The following is an 8,741-nucleotide window of genomic DNA, read 5'->3' on the forward strand; positions in this document are numbered from 1 at the left end:
CTCTGCCTCCCAAGTGCTGGGATTAAAGTCATGTGCCACCATCCCCAGCTCATGAAATTACAAAGATTTTGTATGGCAAACAACACTGAGAATAAAGCAAAGAGGCAACCTACAGAATGGGAAAAAATCTTTGCCAGCTATACATCTGATAGATGATTAATATCTAGCATATACAAAGAACTCAAAAAATTAAATAAGAAGAAATCAAACAAGCCAATTAAAAAAATGGGCTATGGAACTAAATAGAGAGTTCTCAAAAGAAGAAACACAGATAGTATATAAGCATCTAAAAAAAAGTTCTACATCCCTAGTCACCAGAGAAATGCAGATTAAAACTACATTGAGATTCTATCTCACTCCTGTCAGATTGGCTACTATCATGAAAACAGATAACCATAAATGCTGGCAAGGATGTGGAAAAAGAGGAACCATTCTACAGTTGGTAGGAATGCAATCTGGTCCAGCCATTGTGGAAATCAGTGTGGAGGTTCCTAAGACAGCTGAAAATAGGTCTACCATATGACCCAGCTATAGCACTCCTAGGCATATATCCTAAGGACTCATCTCATTACCTTAGAGATACTTGCTCAGCCATGTTTATTGCAGAAATAATCAGGGAATTTTCTCTGAGGACATTACACACATCTAGCTAGTTAATCCTTCCTACTAGGGCTGGGGATGTAGCTGAGTGGAAGAGTGTGTGCTCATCATGCACAAAGCCCTTAGTTTAAGCTCCACCCCCCAAAAAACCTTATAAATAATGTGAACAAAATATTGTCAAAAATACTTCACTGTGAGCTCATCTACCACTTTCTCTTGACTTTAAATCCAGCTACTGGTATTTAAATCCACTTTTTTTCCTCCAGCTCTGAGTCAAGTCACCCTCATATCCCTTCCACATGTGTAATTTTTTAAAATTTTTTTTTGTTCATTTTTTATTTATTTATTTGAGAACGACAGACACACAGAGAAAGACAGATGGAGGGAGAGAGAGAGAATGGGCGCGCCAGGGCTTCCAGCCTCTGCAAACGAACTCCAGACGCGTGCACCCCCTTGTGCATCTGGCTAACGTGGGACCTGGGGAACCGAGCCTTGAACCGGGGTCCTTAGGCTTCACAGGCAAGCGCTTAACCGCTAAGCCATCTCTCCAGCCCCACGTGTGTAATTTTTGTTGTTAACTGGCCTATCCCATCTTTATGCCAAGATGTAGAATCTTTTTTTCTTCCCTCAAATTCCTTCCTGTAGAAGTGATGAGGCCTCACAAGTAAATCATGAATCTTCTTGCCAGTAGGGAGATAGGCCCTTCAGGGGCTGTTTACTTATCCATCACATGCTCAGCTCTAAAAAAGCTCAGGCTCTGGGGAGCTGCAGTGGCCATTTTTATAGCACTTACTGGTTTAAGATCCAAGGCTTGGAGAAAACTGGTATGTTGTATACATGTACACAAAACATTATCAAGATTTTCAAGAGAGAGTACACATGCCACTTCAATGACTTCTCTGAAATTTGTCCTGGAAATGCATAGCTAGGAAGTGAGGCAGCCCTTCCTCCCTTTGCTGCATATCTAACAACCTTTCAAGATCCAAAGATAAACTTACTAACTCTCACTGAAGGAAGTACATTGGTAATGTTAATTTACTTGCTATTTTTAACAGTGATGTGAATGGAATTGATTCATTAAAAACTTAATATTATTGCTGCTAAAACCAATGCAAAACAAAACAAGAGAAAATGTTTGAGGCATTAGCCATGGGATGGTTATCTTGACAAGTTACACTCTTTTTTTTCAGTGCTAGTGAATCAGGCAGGACTGAAGAGATGGCTCAGGAGGTAAGGCGCTTGCCTGCAAAGCCCAATTAATGTCCTGGGTTCAATTCCTCAGTACCTATGTAAAGCTGGATGCACAAAGTGGCACATGTATCAGGGGTTTGCAGTGGCTAGAGGACCTGGCATGTCCATTCTCCTTCTGTCTTTGCTTATAAATAAAAATAAAAGTAAAAGTAAAATGAATGCAGGTAAAGGAGGAACCAAAATTTAATAGACATCTCAGGAAGGGGACTTATTCCCTGGAAAAAGATTAGGGAATAGCCTGGTAGATTTCAGGGCCCCAGGGAGAGTCCAAAAATGACTTTGTCAATTCAGGACAAAGTGAGGCTGGGCCAGAGGTCAGTGGTTAGTTTGGATCCTTACCAGACTGAGTGCTCATCTTCTAGGACCTGAGTCTTGCAGAACTTCAGAGGCCATCCCAAGTCTATGGATAAGGAAAGCAAAGTTGTGGTGGTTTGATTCAGGTGTCCCCCATAAACTTACGTGTCCTAAATGCTAGGTTCTCAGGTGATAGAGATTTGGGAATTAACTCCTCTTGGAGACAGTGTATTGTTGGGTGTGGGCTTATGGGGTATTATAGCCAGTTTCCCTTGCCAGTGTTTGGCACATTCTCCTGATGCTATTGTTCACCTTATGTTGGCCAGGGGGTGATGTTCACCCTGTGCTCATGCCATCATTTTCCCCTGCCATCCTGGAGCTTCCCCTCCAGTCTGTAAGCCAAAATAAACCTTTTTTTCCCCAAAGCTGCTCTTGGGCAGACGATTTCTGCCAGCAATGTAAACCTGACTGCAACAGTAATGTTGGTACAAAGAGTGGGATTGTTGCTAGATACCTGACTGTGTGGCTTTGACCTTTCCGAGTTGATTTTCAAGATGAATGTGGAAGGATTTGAAACATTGGCCTAAGAGATGCCTTATAGTGCTGTAAGTACAGCTTGATGGATTACTCTGGTCAGAGTTGTAAGAACTATGGACTGTGAGGTTTGGCTTATGAGGGTGAGAAAGAGCTTTGTCTGGACTGGGCTAGAAGTAGTTTGTGTTAGAGGTTTGCTATTATGCCCGTGTCCTGAGAACCTGTACAGGTTTACAGTGCATAGAAATGTACTGGTGTGTGTAGAGGGATAATGCACAGAAAAAGGAAATCTTTGGGCTGAATCTGCTGCTCATTCAGCTGCAATTGTACAAGAGACTACAACCATCCAGGTTGGGCCAGCTGACCTGCACTGGGGCAACAGGAAGAATGCAATCTTTTGAAGGGACCTGAGTGCTCAAGGAGTGTCCTGTTCCTCAAAGTCTGCTTTATTCCCTCCTGGATTAACAAGTTGGCACTCTACCTGGTATTATGGAGTATAAGAAATGCAGGAAAGAGAAGGCTATTGATTTTGCAAATTGGTCTTGTATTTTAGAAACAACCATGGGCAGTATAAAGCAGGTTTGCTAGATGCCTTCATGGAGCCAGGAGGATGGACCGTACGTTGCAGTGGAGGCCCAGTGGAGATGATGGGACCATGAGATGGCTATGAAGGAAAAATGTCAGCCCCAGATGAAGTTTTCCAGGATTGTGAGTAGCCTAGCTGGAGGGGAAGAAATGGAACTCCAGAAACTTGTTGCTGGTTAGAATTCTCAGACTTGGAGATTTGTCACTGGCTAGAGTTGTTTGACTTTGAGCTACAGAGTTTGATATTTGCCCTGGTTGTTTGAAATCTTGTATTGCTTGAATATTTCTTTGCTATGCCCAATGCTATCTTTTGCAGTGTGACTGTTTATACTGTGCCATTATGTTTTTTTTGTTTTTTTTTTGGTTTATTTTTTGGTATTATGGCTCAGTTAAAAGATCTCAGACTATGGGAATACTTGAACATCATTATCATGGATGAAAGCTATGGGGACTTTTAAAGTTGGACTGAGTGCATTGCATTTTACCTCATGAATGGTTATCAGTTTCTAGGGGCCAGGGACAGAATGTGGTGGTTTGATTCAGGTGTCCCCCATGAACTTAGGTGTTCTGAATGCTAGGTTCCCAGCTGAGGGAGATTTGGGAATTAACACATCATGGGGGCAGTGTATTGTTGGGGGTGGGCTTATGGGTGTTATAGCCAGTTTCCCCTTGCCAGTGTTTGGCATATTCTCATGTTGCTATTGTCTGCCTTATGTTGGCCAGGGGGTAATGTCCACCCTCTGCTCGTGTCATCATTTTTCCCTGCCATCATGGAGCTTCCCGTCAAGTCTGTAAGATAAAAATAAACCCTTTTGTCCCAAAGCTGCTCTTGATCAGATGATTTCTGCCAGCAATGTGAACCTGACTGCAACAAAAGTTAAGTTGACCCAGGACTATCCCCTGACTATCACCGACTGAGCACATAACATTGGTCACGCATTTTAAATGTCGGAGTGAAATTGTGTGAGCTTTTCACCAGCTATGATTACAGTCATTTCCTGAGACACTGTCCTAGTCACTTTCTGGCCTTATCAGAGGTAACCAGGCGTGGAGATGTGTTAAGGAAATTGAATGTGGAGATCTAAGAAAGGAAGAAAAGGCAGGAAATGAGAGTCAAAGACTCAGAGACAAACTGCCTTCTTTTCTACATGCCTGGGTCCACCCCTTCTAAATGCCCACAGCCCTGAAAGCCATGTGCCTGCCATTCATTCGGTTCTCACACAGGCTTGTGTGCCTGCTGTCTTCTCTATGATCTCCAGGGATGAGGAGGCCATACCTCTTCTCAATTGTAGAAAGCTCAATTTCAGAATTGATAGAAGATTCTTAAAAGATCAGAGGATTAAGAGCTGTGGCCTCTCTCCCCCTTTGTGGTACTGATAAAGAATAGGAGCAAGGGGCTGGAGAGATGGCTTAGTGGTTAAGCACTTGCCTGTGAAGCCTAAGGACCCCGGTTCGAGGCTCAGTTCCCCAGGTCCCACGTTAGCCAGATGCACAAGGGGGCACATGCATCTGGAGTTCGTTTGCAGAGGCTGGAAGCCCTGGCATGCCCATTCTCTCTCTCTCCCTCTATATGTCTTTCTGTGTCTGTTGCTCTCAAATAAATAAATAAAAATTTTAAAAAAAAAAGGAATAGGAGCAAAGTAGCCATTTCTTTTAATTATTCATTCATTCATTCATTCATTTACTTTATGTGAGAGAGACAGAGAGGCAGATAGAGGGAGAGAATGGGCACACTAAGGCCTCTAGCCACTACAAACAAATGCCAGATGTATATACCATCTTATGCATCTGGTTTTATGTGGGTACTGGGGAATCGAATTTGTGTCCTTAGGCTTTTCAGGAAAGTACCTTAACTGCTGATCCATCTCTGCAGCCCAAGGTAGCTTTTTCTATACGTAGTCAGCCAAGGACATAGGCTCAAGAAGCACATGGATGCTAACCTATTTGGGCCAGAGTAGAAAATGACCACTCAGAGTCACATACTTTCCTTGACCTTGAAAAGCTTTCATGAGTTTCTACAAACCTGCATTTCCACCCCTCTGAGGTTGATAGACCCCTTTGAAGACTGCCTACCTTTTCTGAGTGCCCACCAACCAATCAAGATCTCCACTATGCTCCTGAACCTGACCAGGAGACACATCTCAACTAAATGCCTCTTAATTTAAATGTCCTGTTGCTGGGACAAAACATGTGATCAAAAGCAGAAGATAGAAGGAAAATTGCTTATTTTGGCTTATAGTCTCCAGGGGAAGCTTCATGATGGCAGAGAAAAGCATGGCATGAGCAAAGGCTAGACATCACCTCTGCCACAGCAGGTGGGAAAAGTAACAAGAGAGTGGGCTGAACTCGGGCAAGGGGGAGCTGGCTATAACACCCCTAAGCCTGCCACCAACAACACACCTCCTTCAGCAAGACTCCACCTCCCAAACTGTCATCAGCTGGGAACCAAGCATTCAAAACATGTGAGTTTATGGGGTCACCTGATTCAAAGCACCACACAAAGTTATAAAGAAGTGCAGATCAGGATGCCATGCAAGACAACCTTCTCAGACTCCTCCCAGCTACTCAGCATGGAAGCTTTTCCTTTGTTCTCTTATGATATTCTTCCTTAAAATGAATCTGTCATAATTTACCCTTGGTTTCTATGTTTCTCAGTTCCTTGCTAAATGTGGATAATCACTTGGGCTAGAGTTCTAAGCTCACTAAGAACTCAAGAATCTAGTGTTATTTTTGGTTTCTGACTCAAGAATCTTGCATCAGTACAGGAAATGGACCTCAGAGTTTGGGGCATGCTCAGCAAGCACCCACTAAGCTACATCCCAGCCCCGAGCTGCACCCCCTTCTTATGTTCTGTACTAACAATGTCTACTACAGTCATGATGCAGACAAGGCTCATTTCCTTAAAGGAGTGACAGGGTAGTTCTCTTCCATTTCTTGATTTCAATCTACTTTTGATTTTTGTATGTTTTAAAAAATGTTTTAATTTATTTATTTATTAGAGAAAGAGAGAGAGAGAATGGGTATGCCAGGTCCTCAAGCCATTGCAAATGAACTCCAGATATGTATGCCACCATGTGCATCTGGCTTACGTGAGTACTGGAGAATCAAACCTGGGTCCTTAGGCTATGCAGGGAAATGCTTTTGTTGTTGTTGTTGTTGTTTTTGAGGTAGGTTCTCACTCTAGCCTAGGCTGGCCTACAACTCCCTGTACAGCCCAGGATGACCTTAAGCTCATGGCAATCCTTCTACCTCAGTTTCTTGAGTGCTGGGATTATATGACCATCACAACAACCTTTCCATCTTCATCTGCTTTGAGTATACCCAATTAAAAAAAAAAAAAAACCACCAAAAAGTCAAAGAAAAGGTAGGGGGGCTGGAGAAATGGCTTGGTGGTTAAGGTACTTACCTGTGAAGCCAAAGGACCCAGGTTGGATACTCCATGTCCCACGTAAGCTAGATGCACATGGTGGCACATGCATCTAGAGTTTATTTGCAGTGGCTGGAGCCCTGGCATGCCCATTCTCTCTCTCTCTCTCTCTCTCTCTCTCTCTCTCTCTCTCTCTCTCTCTTTCTCTCCCCCCCCCAACAAGTAATTAAAAATGAAAATAAAATCTAAAAAAAAATGAAAATAAAATCTAAAAAAAAGTCAAGAAAGGAAACTCAATCACTATCCCTCCCCCGTGTGTACCACCCTATTCTTAGTCCTCCTTGCTTCTTTTAGCCTACCTACCCCTACAGTAGCCCACCTGACAGGTTATCTCTCCCGTGCTTCTTTTGCACTAGTAAGGAGACACAAGTAGTCACCTCCTTACTCAACTGGTGATTCAAAGTATTCACAAACAGCCTGGTGTGGTGGTGCACACCTTTAATCCTAGCATTAGGGAGGCAGAGGTAGGAGGATTACCATGAGTTCAAGGCCACCCTGAGACAATAGAGTGAATTACAGATCAGCCTGAGCTAGAGTGAGACCCTACCTTGAAACCCCACCCCCCAAAGTATTCAGAAACAACTGCAATTTTACTGACTATGTACAGATTTTTCTGTTATTATTCTCTAAACAGTACAGTGTAAGAACTATTAACATGGCAAGCATATTGTGTTGCATTATAAACCATTTAAAGATTATTTAAAGTAGCCAGGAGGATGACATAGATTCTGTGTGAACACTGTTCCACTGGGTATAAATGACAGGAGCATCCAAGGAATTTTGTGCTTACAGGGGAGTCCTGGATATTCCCCAGGCATACTGAAGAAAGATTCTTTCTCCTCTCCCTCTCTTTCTTTCTTTCTCCTTTCTTTTTTTTTTTTTCTTTTATAAAATAGGACAGTAGACACACAAGAGCACTTTACAGCACCTCAATAGGAACAGTCTTAGGAGAAGAAGCAATTCAATCTCTCCCCTCAGACAAGAATGCTAAGGTTTCATCATTCCTCCCAGACACTAAAGCATCTTTTGCCCTCCGTGGAGAGCCTTAACCCCATCTTTAGCTATCCCTGCTGGTACTGCCCCTTGGGTTAAGTCTCAGGACAATTCATTTTATTTCCTTTGGGAGATACAGATTATTTTTCTTCCCATATGGAAACCTTCAAACCCCAAGCCACAGTTAGTATTGGCATCAGACTCCTAAATTCAATGAGAAAATTCATCCTCAGACCCATGCGCCTTGAGCAACATTGCTCCTGTTTACCTTTGAACATCAACTCTGCATAAACTTGGCTTTCATCTTTTGCAGCAAAGCCAACCCTATGGTCAGTTCTCAGAGGCAAATACTTCAGGTTGAGTTTCCAGGTTAGTATCTAAGGAAGAATGAGTTTGTATGACTCTGTGTCCTGTCTTTTCGGTGGCACCTATGTAGTCATTTCTTTCCATGACTTTAGAGAGCTGCCCTGCGTGCTGCATGTGACAAGGACTCCACTCGTTGCAATAGTTTATGGAACTTGGAGAACTCTTAAACAAAGAAGCCTGGTGCTGTTAGTCTTGGCTGAGTTGGCCATGAGTCACGCGCTCTTTTGAGCACCTTATTGGACATGGCTAGAATGAAGCTGGCTGGGTGTGGGCCCCTGGAACGGTTCCCCGCTGAGACAAGAGCTGGGGAAGGAGGTGGAGTGGGAACGCACGCAGGGAAGGGCATGGAGCAGTGTGCCTTCTCAGCCAGTGTCCACCGAGCCTCTGCAGCTGGAGTTGGCAGCCTCTTCCCAGCTACGAATCACACATTTGATACTACCTGGGGCCCGGGGCCAGTTGCTAGGTCTTGGCTTATCATCCTACATCCCCTTTTGTTTCAACTCTGAAAAGGCAACAGTGAAATGGGGATAGAATTGGAATGTTGAAAACCTAGGGCATTGTCAGGCAGGGATGGCAACCCACTTATAACCATTTCCAAGCAGCAGCCAGTTGACAGGCACTCCCACAAAAGGACTGTAAACCAGGATGTAGCCTGGGGGTGCTGCTCTACTAGAGTGGGGAGATTATTACA

This window comes from Jaculus jaculus, chromosome 9 (genome assembly GCF_020740685.1).
Source record: "Jaculus jaculus isolate mJacJac1 chromosome 9, mJacJac1.mat.Y.cur, whole genome shotgun sequence".
In the NCBI taxonomy this organism is placed as follows: domain Eukaryota; kingdom Metazoa; phylum Chordata; class Mammalia; order Rodentia; family Dipodidae; genus Jaculus; species Jaculus jaculus.